The following is a 16,058-nucleotide window of genomic DNA, read 5'->3' as shown; positions in this document are numbered from 1 at the left end:
CCTTGCACTGAGAAATGGCTAAACACTACAAATACAATCTCGTTGTGTCTTTTTTCTTTAATAATTTATTATGTCAGTGAAATAAAGCAAACACATCTGCGGATTAAAGATGGTAATCCTTTTTATAGAATTCAATATCGAGCTTCAATCTCAATATATTAGCTTGCAATTCCAGTGCCACTAGCTCTTTTATCTTTATTTCTTGATTTTTCTTCTACATCTGTTAATTTTTTTTACAAAAAAAAACAACTTGTTTTCACCTTTAAGGATAAGGAACTTGTTTGTGACAAAGACAAGACTAGTTTTCATATCAAAACTGTGATAACTAACTAAATGAAACAGGTGTTTGCTACTGTTCGAGAATTGAGTTCTTGTATTTGACAACAATCAAGCAGTTCATGTTGGGATTTGTTTGACCATTTGCTTTAGCAATGTCCATGTAACACACTAATGCGACCTAAACAAGATTTATCAATGTAGTATTCAATTAGAAGGTAAGCTTACTAAATTTAACTACCACCATCATGAAGTCTGTTTCCAACAAGAAATATTTATTTTAAATAATGTAGTTATGAGAAATTTTGCCGCCCCGTAAAAATGCACCTGTTGCACATGGTAGAGCGGGTTTGGTAGTAATCCTCTTCTCACTATCTATTGACATCTTTGCTCTATATGGTGATTAACGTTTAAACCGGAAATAGTTGTTTTTTGCTACTTCCGGTTTGATTAGAAAATGAAATGAAATGAAATCTTTGAGTTTTACATGCCCCGTTTATGCCGGCTAGGCTAAAAGAGGCGGTGTTGATGAGCAATGAATGAAATAGTGGAAAGTGGGAGGAATCGGGAGAACCCCGAGGAAACTCACGCTCTCGGTGTTTGTTCACCACAAAGTTCACTTGGCAGGAGCAGGGTTTGAACCCGGGACCCCATGCACCAGAGGTGAAGACAGACAGAGGACAGACAGTCGTTTGATAAGATTTCTTATACATATCACAGTTTGGAATAAGAAATGAAATGAAATCTCTAAGTTTTACGTCCCACAGTTGGGCTAAAGAAGACGGTGATGATGAGAGATGAATGAAATGGTGAAATGAGGAAAGTGGGAGGAAACGGGAGAACCCCGAGAAAACCCACGAGCACGGTGTTTGTCCACCACAAAGTCCACACGGCGCGAGCTGGGATCGAACCAAGGACCCCAAGCACCGGAAGTGAACGCTCTACTACTGAGCCACCGCGCCCCAAGTTTGGAATAAGAGTAATAAGAAGAACAGTACAAATTCTTTTGTTTTTTCTCTGCGTGTAAAATGGAAAACGAATTTATTTAGTATCCTTTTCTAACTCCAAGCTTATAGCTCATATGTTATATGAATCAGTTATGAATGTCGAGGGAACGTAATTATGAAAACCAAGCATATGGAATTTTCCAGCAGATTATAAAATGCTTTTTTATAGTTTATTTAAAATGGTTAATTGTCGCAGAATGTGGAAACGCATTCATTTTGATTATGCCGACTGTTTTGACGTTCGCGGGAAACCACCGCAATACAAAACCGCATTCATAAAGAACGACCTTACAACAACTAAAATACACACAGTATTCATTCTGTAACATCTGGGTTTTTAGCTTCTTCTTTTTTTTTTGTTGTTGTTGTTGTTGTTGTTATAAACTCATTATTTAATATTTGACGTCAACAGCGAATTCGAGTTAACAAATTATTCGTTTTAACATTAAATGATATCATGAATATTAAATTTTCTGCATTAGTCGTTTGTCAAACGTTATGCATTTTAGCTGGCAATTATATATTTATTTATTTTTCCAGGAGAGATAAATAATATTCATTTATTCAATTATAATTTAAACACAGCATTTGCAACACTACGATATTGGTGAATAACTGCCATATTAATTTCTTAGTATGCTGATCAATACGGGTCAGATACCTTTTCCTTCAAATGGACAAGTGCATTTTATTGGTTTTATGTTATTGATTTATTTTTCAAATCTACGTAAATGTGTTTTACTATATAACAATTGAATTCAGTTATAAATGATAATTTTAATATTTGTTGGGGTGATTATACAAATGCTTGTAAGTTTCGACTCTATTGGGATGTATATGTATGTTTGTCCCACAATAACTGTTGCAGAACTTATCAGAGTTTAATGTAACTTACTGTGTTACTTCCTTTAACCTTAGGAAACAGCCTTATTGCTTGGTGTTGCTTTTCATCACGAATAAGGCATAATCAATGTCATCACTAAAAATCACAGTTTCTAAAAAGATAGGTATTCTGCCATTGTAGGCAGATCGTTTGCCACAACTGGAACCTTCCATGCTCCACAGTCTTCAAGTGGGAATTTTCTGTTTTGATATCGTCCATCAATTGTAGCCTTCTTCTCCCCTTCCCTCTCTTTCCTGCCACCATACCCTCTAACATGCCCCTCATGATACATTTCTTTCCTAGCCAGTGTCCCAACCAGTTTCTCTTCCTCTTCTTAATAATATCTAAAATTGTTCTTTTCTTCTCCACCATTTATACGACCCTCTCATTCGTTTTCCGTTCGACACAACTAATTCTCTCCATTCTTTTCCACACCCACATTTTGAAACCTTCCAGTCATTTTTCATCATTTTTGGGCAATGTCCAAGTTTCAGCCCCATACAATGCAACACTCCCGACGAAGGATTTTATGAGATTTTTAAAATCAACTCTTTATTCAAGGTCCCACTAAATACGGATAAAATCCATCACATATTTCAATTATTTTCAACATATACTTACATAACAATTTTCATGTATAACTTACTAAAAACTATTTCACTTTGATAAGATAAAGTATATGCTTTCTCTGCGGTATCTCGATTATCGTCTTTGATTGTGATTGCAGTTGGTCGCATACAAAATGTTGGTACAGTCCGCGGCATAAAATTTGTTACAAAAATTCTAAGTCCAAATTAATAACAAACTCTTGCCCAGTTTTCTTATGCATTCCCGCAATACATGTATCAATCGATTAGTTGCTTCTAGTATTTATTCCAACTCCTCCCCGTCCTCCACCTCTCCTTGTCTAAAGCAGTGTGTGTGACGTAGTACACTCTTTCCATTCAGCTGAAAAAAAACAGGAATCAAGTTTACAACGTTATAGCTTTAAAACAGTCTTTTCCATTCGTTTGTTCTGAAATATTTTTAAGAGCCTAAATTAAAGGAAAGTCACACAATCTTCCCAGAGCTTCATAAATATCTTTAGTTTCATTCTTTTCTTTCTTTAAAGAATGCAAGCTAGGAAGATGCTCCCTAAGAAATCTATGGAAATTGCCAAGAGCTCTAAAATATCTACGGACAGAAACGAGTTTTATTCAATGATTCATTTAATTTCTTTTCAGTAAGTGCAAGCAAATGTTTCAGGGGCGTCATTTGGGCAGGACAGGAGGGTGTAATTCCCCTCTCTTGAGCTTCATAAATACGTATTTTTTGATCAAATGTATAGTAATACACTAATAAAAAGTGAAAATCTTATGTCGCCGGAGAATCTCTTCCTCTCCCCCCACCCTCCGAATAAAGTCTACAAGACACTTGTTTTAACAACAAACCGATAGAGTTACGATAGCACATTTCTAAAGAGCTTACACTTGGTTTGAAGAGTCGAAGGTTTGATCTCAAGCCATATGACTTCCTGGGTGACATTGAGAGAGAGAAAGAGAGAGAGAGGGATTAAAGTATGGAGACAGAGAGGGATGATTTGTATACACAGATTTAGATTTGGGGAAAAAATGATCGGACAACATTCGTATTATGACGAAAATTCTGATTTTGTGAAAGATAAGAAGGGAAGTTTTCGAACTGCGAGGATCACATTAGGCAGTTGTCGAATTAATGTGGGGAACTCTTTCTAGAGCATTAGATGATTATGAAAGGAGAGAAAGATCTTCAGAACTGAGGAATTAAGATTTTAAAAAATCTGATTTCGGCGACGGGTTTCGAACCACGACTTTATCCATTCTGCTACGGAGAATTCTATTACTGGTTCACATACGTTTCCCTTAGCTGCGTTGAAAGCTACCTTAAGGGGATATTCCAAAAGTTGACTGGGTGGATGCGTCGTTCAGATAGGACGTAAACCTCTTGTAACTTAGTTACAATGTGCAAAATGAACTTCCTCTTCTTCAGGACACTTTTTAAAGCTTTAAAATTTGTTACTATTGTTTTAATTAAGTTACATTTGATAGAACCATCTGATAAAGTCGGGCCAAGCCCTGTGCGTCATTGTCTGTTAGTTGAATGGTTAATGAAAGTTACTTCTACGTGGATGGTCCGAGCTTCCAATCAAGACCATTCTTATTGATTATTTTATTTGAGCTACGCTCATACTGTATATTCCAAAAGTTCAATTTTGAAGTAATGTAGTCACAGCTAGTTTAATTCGAAATAATTTTCCAATATTATGTTTGTTACTAAATTTACATGGCACTCCTCACTGTTTGTAGCCCTGCATAAATGCAAAATTGTTTTAAAAGTATATATTACTTTCAAGTTTTATTGTTTTTTTTAATTGCCCTTCAACTTTATTTTATAATTATTTTCTATTTCTTAATTATAACATATTTTCTATTTATATTGGATTCTATGTTACACGTTTATTATTTATATTTTATGTCTTACCTTTGAAGAGGAGCTTTTGACAATTCAGAGCAGCAGGGACATACACAGGATGCAGTCCTTTGCAATCAAGAGATTTTGCCCCCACGAAATCACTACTGTTTTTTGAAAATTATATCTAATTTTAGAGATGATGATAGCAGGGGCGGATTCAGGGGAGTGCGTTCGGGCGATCACATCCACCAGAATAGGGAACTTTTTATACTTTGTATTTTAAAAATAAAACATATCCTAAGTATTTTTCATCTTTGTATTATAAACTTAAATTAAAACCTAAAGTAAGTTAACTCTGCAGAAGAGCTACTTCTCCTTTTCTAAATTAGTTTTTTTCTTTTCTTTTCTTTCTTTATTTTTGTTTTGCAATCCGCTCTTACCTTGATTTAACTTCGAACGACCGCCCCTCCCAAACAATCATCCTGGATCCGCCCCTGGATGATAGACATTTTAGTAAAATATGCCCTCAATCGCTGAAATAAATTCCTGTCAAGCTTTCGATCGCTGAAATAAATTTCTGTCTACGGCCCTGCAAAACAGTGACGATTTTAGGCAGTGATCAGTTAGTAATGCCTGCCTGGAGCAACGACACTTCCCCAGAAGTCATATCTCCGATAATTCAGAATGTGATTTGTGCATTATCACTTTTCACTCTCAGTGTCTTGAAACGCACCAAAAAGGAACTGTTCTGAAGTATTTACTGGTTCTTCCTATGACCCCATTTCAATATGACCAACCTTGGACATATACACATCTGAAATATCACCTTCTATGTCAGTGATCCCGAAAACTATCCATTCGACACAAATATAGGATATTTTCGATTCTTTATTCCTGTCACCCTCCCATTGTCAACTCGAAGCCAACCAAGGCTTATTTTGGACTTACGCAGCATCCACAGTGTCACTTTTCATCTTTGCATATGAATTCGACACTAATTTCGTTCGTATTTGACTACTTTTACATGTCACCGTCACCTCTTGGTAGGGATTTTTTCAGTATCTCGCCCCCACAACTATGGAGAAATTTCAACCAACTTAGTATAATTATAAATTATCATCTGAAACACAACAGTACGGGTGATCTTTTTCGCAGAGGAATTCGTTAACTACTGTTTCAATATCAATGTATTGGCTTTTTTTGCTGTCCATGCCGAAGATTGCCAAAGGGCTAAACTTCATCTGCACTATTGTGCAATGAATATAGGTTTTAGTGGTTTAATTTACTGAATACTCGCTTAGATGTTGCTCTCGTCACAGAAAAATTGATATATAGTTATAAAAGAAAAATGAAATGAAATATCTAATTTTTACGTCCCACGATTATGCCGACTATGCTAATGGAGAGAGTAATGGTGAGAAATAAATGAAATTGTTTAATGAAAAAAGTGGGAGGAAACGGGAGAAACCCGAGGACACTCATACACACGGTGTTTGTCCATAATAAAGTTCATTCGGCGTGAGCTGGGATCGAACCAAGGACCCCATGCACCATAGGTAATGTTATAAAAGAATAGGCGTCTAAACCAATACGGAACACTACTATGAATGAGAGTTATATAAGATTATATTTTTAGTTATTTCATTCTAAGTTAAAATTTCAATCAATCTTGTTCTTCAGTACTGTTCGAAAACTTAAAGTTGTCGCTGCAAGGACGTGATAAATCTTTTCAGTAGACTTCGCAGTCCCCTCCACAGCTTCTCTTTCATGTAAGGCTAAAGTAGTCTCATTTTAGACATCGAGGAAAAATAGTGCCCTCGTTTTACTCTGGTCTCCCTCAACGCACTGCCGTTAGTTACGTCACTGTTCAGGATTCATGATGCAGCTTCTGCTTTTAGGAATACTTTCTGAGGCAGTACGAGTTTTTTTTTTATCTGCTGTGTGAATTTATTTTTATTTGCTAGAAGTCTCCCAAAGATCATTAGATGTTCGTGGGGGATTGTTCGACCAGGTTTCCCGCAATGTTCTTGCAACAGAGGCCCACATATTTTCAATATGGTTCAGATCTGCTCCATGAGGAACCCAGTCAACTATTTCGACATCAGGCTGCCTCTGGAACCATGTCTGAACCACATTTGAATTATGTATCGAGCTATTGTCCTGTTGCAAATATAATATGCCGTCACCTACATGAGCTTTTATTTCCGGAAGCGTTTCATCCAGATGTTCCACATACTTGTGGGCGTTTAGGCTACCAGGAATCCTGTATATTCCTCCGAAATTTGCAGCCTTGCATATCCATGCCCAACAGTGGACAGTTACATGTCCCATTCGACCAGAAGGGGAAACGTATTCAGAGGCATACCTTTTTCCAGGGGGCGGTAAACACGCTTCGGCCCGAAGTTTGCACTGGAAAATATTTTTTCGTCTGTGAAAACGACCTCGTCCCATACACGTGCAATATTTAACTGTGCAAACGCCAGACGGTCAACCATGTGGTCTTCTGTTAGTCGCTCCTTAACAGCTGCCCTGTATGATCTCAAACCAAAGGATTTGAGTCTACGACGGACAGTCGTAACATCGCCTGGGAAATTGGTATCCTCTCGTAACTGTCGGGCAGACATGAAAGGGTGCTCACGGCATTGGGCAATTAAACTTTGGTCTTCTTCGGCAGAGGAAACTCGTTGTCGCTCACTTCCTCTTTTACGTCTTACATCTCCTGTTTCCTCATATCTCCTCCACCACCTCCATGCTGTAGCACGGTTAACGCCATATCTCGCGCCTGCCTCGCTATAGTTCATGCCCGCAGGCTCAATTAAAGCAATCACGCTGCTTTTAATAGAAGCTTCGTAGTGAGCCATTTTCACACCAGAAGCAAAATGATAGCTTTGCTTAGGTGTTTGAACGGAACGTGCTTCATGTGACGTCACGTAACAAGGCGGAGTTTCCTCTCATTGCTGTAGACGATATCGTACGCCCTCTGCTGGGTGTTTCGTGACGGAAAAATTGCTTTTAAGCAGTTCATGGCGACCGCTTTGAAATCAAATGTAAAGTATGAGAATTAAATTTGTCATATCTGTAGTTTGGTGTAGAGACAAAACAAAATTGGAATTTCTAAAGTTTAAGAACAACTCAGATTATTAATATAAAACAAGTCAAAGATTATTAACTTGTATTATCATACAAGAAATGCGAGAATTTTGAAACAGAAAAATAACTTAGAAATTTGCAACTGAAGACAAAAAAAAAACTAACTTAAACACACTAAAGGGTATGAGTAGGGGGATTAATGGGGACGTCAGCAATGAGGCTATATGTCCCCGTCTTGATTAACGCGAGGGATGGATTTTACCATTTCACTTTGACGGAATAACGTAGAGGATGGAGAGGAGGGGGAAGATACATAACAGCTATAAATATAAAAATAAAAGTGACAATGTTCGGTGGTGAATAACTCTTGAACTACCCGATCGTTCTCAATCACATTTTGAACATTGATGAAATTCGAATTGGGGAAGCTTTTTGTAATTTCATTTTGATATTAGAACTTGCGGAAGAGGAGGGGAGGATAAATATATGAAAATGAATAAAACTTAATAACTCTTGAACAATCCGACTGATCCCAATCAATCAAACATTCAATATAGATAAGATTCGGACCTGGGATGTTTTCATTTTTTGCCTTGACGGCACAATGTAGGGGAGGGGAAGGGGGACTATGTAAAGAATAAAAATAAAAATGCTGTCTTGGTGACTTCATCACGCTTAAACCACCGAACTGATCTTAATCACATTATCAACATAGATGAGGTTCGGACCTGAGGTGGTTTTTATCATATCCCTTTGATGGTAGAACGTAGGGTAGGAGGAGGGGAGGGGAGATATCTATGAAAATGAATGAAACTTAACAACTCTTGAACCACCTGACCGATCTCGATCTAATTTTCAACATAGACGACGTTCGGGCCTAGAAACTTTTAATATTTTCACTTTGACGGTAGAACATAGGAGAGGATAAGAGAAGGGGAGATTAATATATAAAAATAAATAAAACAACTCTTGAACCATCCAACAGATTTCGATAAATTTTCAACGTACATGACATTCGGGCCTGAGATAATTTTTGTCATACCGTGCCCCCAACATGGAGAGGGGAGAGGGATACATAAAATCATTGAAAATGACCAATATCAAAGAGTGCTTTAGTAATAGTAAAACCATAACATATTACTATTTTTCTTTAACTTAGCCCAGCGAAATCGGGGTGCGACTTAGATTCGAGGACGTCTTAAGTTCGAGTAGTTATCGAGAAATAATTAAAGATATTAACGTGTTATTGAATTACTTTGCTAATAATAATAATAATAATAATTATTATTATTATTATTATTATTAATAATAATATTAATATTAATATTAATATTAATATTAATATTGAAGATTTGATCATTCACATATTGAAAGATCAAAATATTCAAATACCTTAAGACAATTAAACGTGTGTCATCGCCGACTAATGATCACCAAACATTCTAAATTTAAACAAAATATTCACATATGGTTCCGACTTGAGAACCTCCAGATTATTAGCTAGCGCCTTGAGCACAGATCCATGCTCTATATGCGCTAAATGGTATGTTTTAGTATGTTTAAATTAGATTTCCTTGCCTCCAGTTACAAAATTCTAAGTTAGTATTTTTCGTTCTTTCAAAATTTCTTTCGATTTTTTCTAATCATATAAGTCAATAATCTTTGGCATAGTTTATATTAATAACGTGGTTGTTCATAAACCTTTCGTTCGCTATTTGGTTTCTTCTCCACACCAAACTACAGATATGATACGTTTAATTATCATACTTGTCATTTGGTTTCAAAGCAGTCACCATTATCTGGTAAAGCAATTTTGCTCGCCACGATTCATGAGTTTTGTAACAAAACACGTCAAGAAATGAGTTAAATGAAGGCTACAAGATTTTATATCAAAGTTGAGTATTGTGAGCTAGTGACAAGCATGTAATAACGTCTCGTACTTGAAAATAATGTTAGCTACTTTTAATTCACTAACTGGTATTAGATTTAATTCAAACTTAAAGAATTGGAATGAACAAACTCAGTGTAGCTTAAAGAACCAAAACGTAAGAAGAACGGACGAGATTCGAACCCTGGACCACCAGTACAAAAACCCTGTTCACTAACCCCTCACCTAACAAGCCATCAACTTCTATAAGTTTTAAATTTGCAAGCAAATGATACCATTACACGTTTGTGCAATCAATGTTTTGCTGTTTTCCTCTTCAAGGACGTAACATGTTTACGACGATTCGTTTCGTTTTCCATTAGAGCTTCTAGAGAGATGATTTGTGCTTGAGTATAGGATCTTTTGTTTCCTTTAACCGACAGTTCTAGCAAATACAACTCAATTGAAACAGCTGTAAAAAAAAAAAAAAAAAAAAAAAAAAAAAAAAAAAAAAACTAGTACTGTCTTAGAAAGCATTCCTAAAAGGAAAAACTCCATCGTGCACCCTGAACAGTGACGGGAGTGCGTTGAACGACGCCAACAGCAAAATGGGGTCCATTAAAGATTCGTAACTCCACTTTGAAGGATTTTAATTAATTTCACACTTTTTCCTCAATGTCTAAAATGTAACTACTTAGCCTTAGATGAAAAGGAAGTTGTGAAGGAGCTATAGACTGCGAAGTCTACTGAAAAGATTTATCACGTCCTTGCAGCGACAACTGTAAGTTTTCGAACAGTACTGAAGAACAAGATTGATTGAAATTTTAACTTAGAATGAAATAACTAAAAATATAATCTTATATAACTCTCATTCATAGTAGTGTTCCGTATTTGTTTAGACGCCTATTCTTTTATAACATTACCTATGGTGCATGGGGTCCTTGGTTCGATCCCAGCTCACGCCGAATGAACTTTATTATGGACAAACACCGCGTGTATGAGTGTCCTCGGGTTTCTCCCGTTTCCTCCCACTTTTTTCATTAAACAATTTCATTTATTTCTCACCATTACTCTCTCCATTAGCATAGTCGGCATAATCGTGGGACGTAAAAATTAGATATTTCATTTCATTTTTCTTTTATAACTGTATATCAATTTTTCTGTGACGAGAGCAACATCTAAGCGAGTATTCAGTAAATTAAACCACTAAAACCTATATTCATTGCACAATAGTGCAGATGAAGTTTAGCCCTTTGGCAATCTTCGGCATGGACAGCAAAAAAAGCCAATACATTGATATTGAAACAGTAGTTAACGAATTCCTCTGCGAAAAAGATCACCCGTACTGTTGTGTTTCAGATGATAATTTATAATTATACTAAGTTGGTTGAAATTTCTCCATAGTTGTGGGGGCGAGATACTGAAAAAATCCCTACCAAGAGGTGACGGTGACATGTAAAAGTAGTCAAATACGAACGAAATTAGTGTCGAATTCATATGCAAAGATGAAAAGTGACACTGTGGATGCTGCGTAAGTCCAAAATAAGCCTTGGTTGGCTTCGAGTTGACAATGGGAGGGTGACAGGAATAAAGAATCGAAAATATCCTATATTTGTGTCGAATGAATAGTTTTCGGGATCACTGACATAAAAGGTGATATTTCAGATGTGTATATGTCCAAGGTTGGCCATATTGAAATGGGGTCATAGGGAGAACCAGTAAATACTTCAGAACAGTTCCTTTTTGGTGCGTTTCAAGACACTGAGAGTGAAAAGTGATAATGCACAAATCACATTCTGAATTATCGGAGATATGACTTCTGGGGAAGTGTCGTTGCTCCAGGCAGGCATTACTAACTGATCACTGCCTAAAATCGTCACTGTTTTGCAGGGCCGTAGACAGAAATTTATTTCAGCGATCGAAAGCTTGACAGGAATTTATTTCAGCGATTGAGGGCATATTTTACTAAAATGTCTATCATCCAGGGGCGGATCCAGGATGATTGTTTGGGAGGGGCGGTCGTTCGAAGTCAAATCAAGGTAAGAGCGGATTGCAAAACAAAAATAAAGAAAGAAAAGAAAAGAAAAAAACTAATTTAGAAAAGGAGAAGTAGCTCTTCTGCAGAGTTAACTTACTTTAGGTTTTAATTTAAGTTTATAATACAAAGATGAAAAATACTTAGGATATGTTTTATTTTTAAAATACAAAGTATAAAAAGTTCCCTATTCTGGTGGATGTGATCGCCCGAACGCACTCCCCTGAATCCGCCCCTGCTATCATCATCTCTAAAATTAGATATAATTTTCAAAAAACAGTAGTGATTTCGTGGGGGCAAAATCTCTTGATTGCAAAGGACTGCATCCTGTGTATGTCCCTGCTGCTCTGAATTGTCAAAAGCTCCTCTTCAAAGGTAAGACATAAAATATAAATAATAAACGTGTAACATAGAATCCAATATAAATAGAAAATATGTTATAATTAAGAAATAGAAAATAATTATAAAATAAAGTTGAAGGGCAATTAAAAAAAACAATAAAACTTGAAAGTAATATATACTTTTAAAACAATTTTGCATTTATGCAGGGCTACAAACAGTGAGGAGTGCCATGTAAATTTAGTAACAAATATAATATTGGAAAATTATTTCGAATTAAACTAGCTGTGACTACATTACTTCAAAATTGAACTTTTGGAATATACAGTATGAGCGTAGCTCAAATAAAATAATCAATAAGAATGGTCTTGATTGGAAGCTCGGACCATCCACGTAGAAGTAACTTTCATTAACCATTCAACTAACAGACAATGACGCACAGGGCTTGGCCCGACTTTATCAGATGGTTCTATCAAATGTAACTTAATTAAAACAATAGTAACAAATTTTAAAGCTTTAAAAAGTGTCCTGAAGAAGAGGAAGTTCATTTTGCACACTGTAACTAAGTTACAAGAGGTTTACGTCCTATCTGAACGACGCATCCACCCAGTTAACTTTTGGAATATCCCCTTAAGGTAGCTTTCAACGCAGCTAAGGGAAACGTATGTGAACCAGTAATAGAATTCTCCGTAGCAGAATGGATAAAATCATGGTTCGATAACCACAAGGTTCGTAGTTCGAAACCCGTCGCCGAATTCAGATTTTTTAAAATCTTAATTCCTCAGTTCTGAAGATCTTTCTCTCCTTTCGTAATCATCTGATGCTCTAAAAAGAGTTCTCCACATTAATTCGACAACTGCCTAATGTGATCCTCGCAGTTCGAAAACTTCCCTTCTTATCTTTCACAAAATCAGAATTTTCGTCATAATACGAATGCTGTCCGATCATTTTTCCCCAATTCTAAATCTGTGTATACAAATCATCCCTCTCTGTCTCCATACTTTAATCCCTCTCTCTCTCTTTCTCTCTCTCAATGTCACCCAGGAAGTCATATGGCTTGAGATCAAACCTTCGACTCTTCAAACCAAATGTACGCTCTTTAGGAATGTGCTATCGTAACTCTATCGGTTTGTTGTTAAAACCAGTGTCTTGTAGACTTTATTCGGGGTGGGGGGAAGGAAGAGATTCTCCGGCGACATAAGATTTTCACATTTTATTAGTGTATTACTATACGTTTGATCAAAAAATACGTATTTATGAAGCTCAAGAGAGGGGGAATTACACCCTCCTATCCTGCCCAAATGACGCCCCCGAAACATTTGCTTGCACTTACTGAAAAGAAATTAAATGAATCATTGAATAAAACTCGTTTCTGTCCGTAGATATTTTAGAGCTCTTGGCAATTTCCATAGATTTCCATAAATTTTATGCCGCGGACTGTACAGTAGGGAACAAAGTTCTCCAATCTTGAAAGTTTCCTATATTTAAACGGTATGAATTATAAGAAAATAATTTTCGTTTCAAAATGATTCGATTTTTATGTTCTTATATTTTATTTGTCACTTCAGTCACTCTCCTGTTTCGAATTAACTCATGGGCGTTGTTAGCGGGGTGGCCGGGGGGACGCGTTTTGCCCCCAGAGTTTAGTCAAATGTATTTAAAGAAACTAACATAACTTTGTATATATAACTTTTGTCGGAAAGACGATTTTGATTTTCCTTCATTTGACCCCCCGAGATTTAAAAAGCTAACGATGCCAGTGATTAATGTCTGTAAAGAAATTGTTTTATATATATTTGTAGTGTTTAATATTTTGTAAAGATCAGTTGAATTATTTTGTATGCATAAAAAAGAAAAGGAATTAAATTAGTGGTATTATATTGTAGTTGGATACACTGAGTGTAAAAAGAGAGTTCAATAAGTTAGTTGGAGAGGTACGATCCTAGTGTTAAGACGTCCGTGCGACATTGTAGCAATTGTAATATCTAACGCCAAAATATAAGTATACAATACATTAATGAGCACTAATTTAACATACAAACGAATTAACCCGTCCATGCGAGCTTTTATTATAGTGTGCTATCGAAAGAGATTTATATAAAAGAAGTTTAGTGGAGTCAGATTACAGAAGACATTATCCTTTCGATAAAGAAGAAAAAAGGAACATTGCATATTGGAGCAACATGGCGCATGTTTCCTTTCAGGCTTTCTAGTCCGTGGGTTTAGAATAATTTGAAGACTGAGTGAGGGAAAGTAAACTACCCTCCACTTTGATATTTTTAAATGTTCCACGAAAATATTCTTTTTTAAAAAATTCTAATTTTTATGTAACAGTGAAATTCGTAAGGGATTAATGCTTGAACATTTCTATCGGTAAACCACAAATTATGCCCTAAATTGATACAAAGACCGTTTGATAGGTCTTACTGAGCTGAACGAAATAAATATTAGCTAGGTGTAAAACTTCATGCGTAGTTTTCGAGAAAATTTATTAAGGTGGAACTGATAATGAACCCTTATCAGACTCTTTGTTATGATTATAGTAAGGCTACAGTGTAGAAACTATAGATAATGACATATAGTCAAAATAATGTCATTAGCCAGTTTTAAATTTTAGTTTTGTTTCTACGTCGCCAGTGTTTCTTCCAGACCTGTTTTTTGGGGTCACTGCCCCCGGAGCTCTGAAAGTCCCCCCCCCGGAATACTAAGTGTGCTTTCCGGAACGTTGTTTCTGCAAGAAACATTGTACGTCACTTCCTATTCCTTGCATGAATAGGAACGGCAGTTAACTAGGCCTGCCTACCTCGATAAGGCCGTAGCGAGGTTGCACGTAACCTTTCCACATTCAATGTCAAGGTTTGGTCGCTATTTGGATATCCAGCTGAAACCTTCATTCCTCGGTAGGTTGTTGTCTCTTACTCATTTCTACTCTACTCATAATAATGCAATATTTTATGATAGTGGCATACGAAAGTAACATGTTTCGACGCGCATTCCAACTCATATCTGCAAATCGTTATTACTCACACTACACCATGATGCATGTGTACTGGTCAATTACCGAGGAGGTCCCCTTTCTCACCACGAGCTTGCGAATGGCCATGGAGGGGATCACAAATAATACAACATATATTCTATTTATAATCTGGACGAAGTTTCAGACGCTGGTATCTGTATCAAAGTGAACGGAAAGGGAAGCTTTTTTCACATTTTTCGTCATATTGAAAGTTGCAATATCTGTTGTTTGTCATTGCAAAACGAGAAAATGGCTGTACAATATGATATGAATTTTGGAACGTAATACCTATCTCGAGCTAAATTTATTATCGTATCACTTAAGGGAGATATAGGGGTTCGAAATTTGTACTAAAAATAGAGTATCTCACGACCCTCTTGAATTAAGAACATGGAACTCGGTATATAAAATAAGTGAATGAAAGTCCTTGCGGTTTAGACATTCCTCAATCTAAGGGGGAAACGCAAGCATTCTCCATATTTTTTTCGACACAGAGAAAACTATGATAACTGCGGTTTGTAATTGCAGTACGAGGAGACGGCTGGATTGTTTGAAATGATTTTCTGGACATAGTTAATACCTACCTCAAGCTGGGATTTCATTATATCACATTGAATAAAACGGCGTATCTTAAGTGGGTAAGAGTTTCAAAAACTTATGCCAAAAGAAAGTTATCTGACAAGCATTTTATCATTATGTTTTCATTGGAATGTATGTCCTAAGTTGAGGAAGAGGTTTAAATATTCTTCATAAACCTAATCTCTCCGTGCGAAGAGCGGGCATTTCAGCTAGTAGATGATAAGAGTAAATATGGAGTTTTGAGCAGTTGATGGGCAAAATAAGAAAAGAAAATTATTAAATATAAAGCATTAGAGCTTTATTTAAGCACGATTTTACCCTTAGTATATACCGCGGTGGCTCAATGATAGAATTATCACTTCTGGTGCCCGGGGTCCCTGGTTCAAACCAGCTCGCGTCAAGTGGACTTTGAAATGGACAAACACCATGTGCGTGGGTTTTTTTCAGGGTTCTCCAGTTTCCTCCCACTTTTCTCATTCCACCATTTCACTCATTTGTTATCCTCACTGTCTCCTTTAGCCTAGACGGCATAACCA

Source organism: Thermobia domestica, chromosome 13 (assembly GCF_964235325.1).
Source record: "Thermobia domestica chromosome 13, izTheDome1.hap1.1, whole genome shotgun sequence".
Taxonomy (NCBI): Eukaryota; Metazoa; Arthropoda; class Insecta; order Zygentoma; family Lepismatidae; genus Thermobia; species Thermobia domestica.
This window is presented reverse-complemented; position numbering follows the sequence as displayed.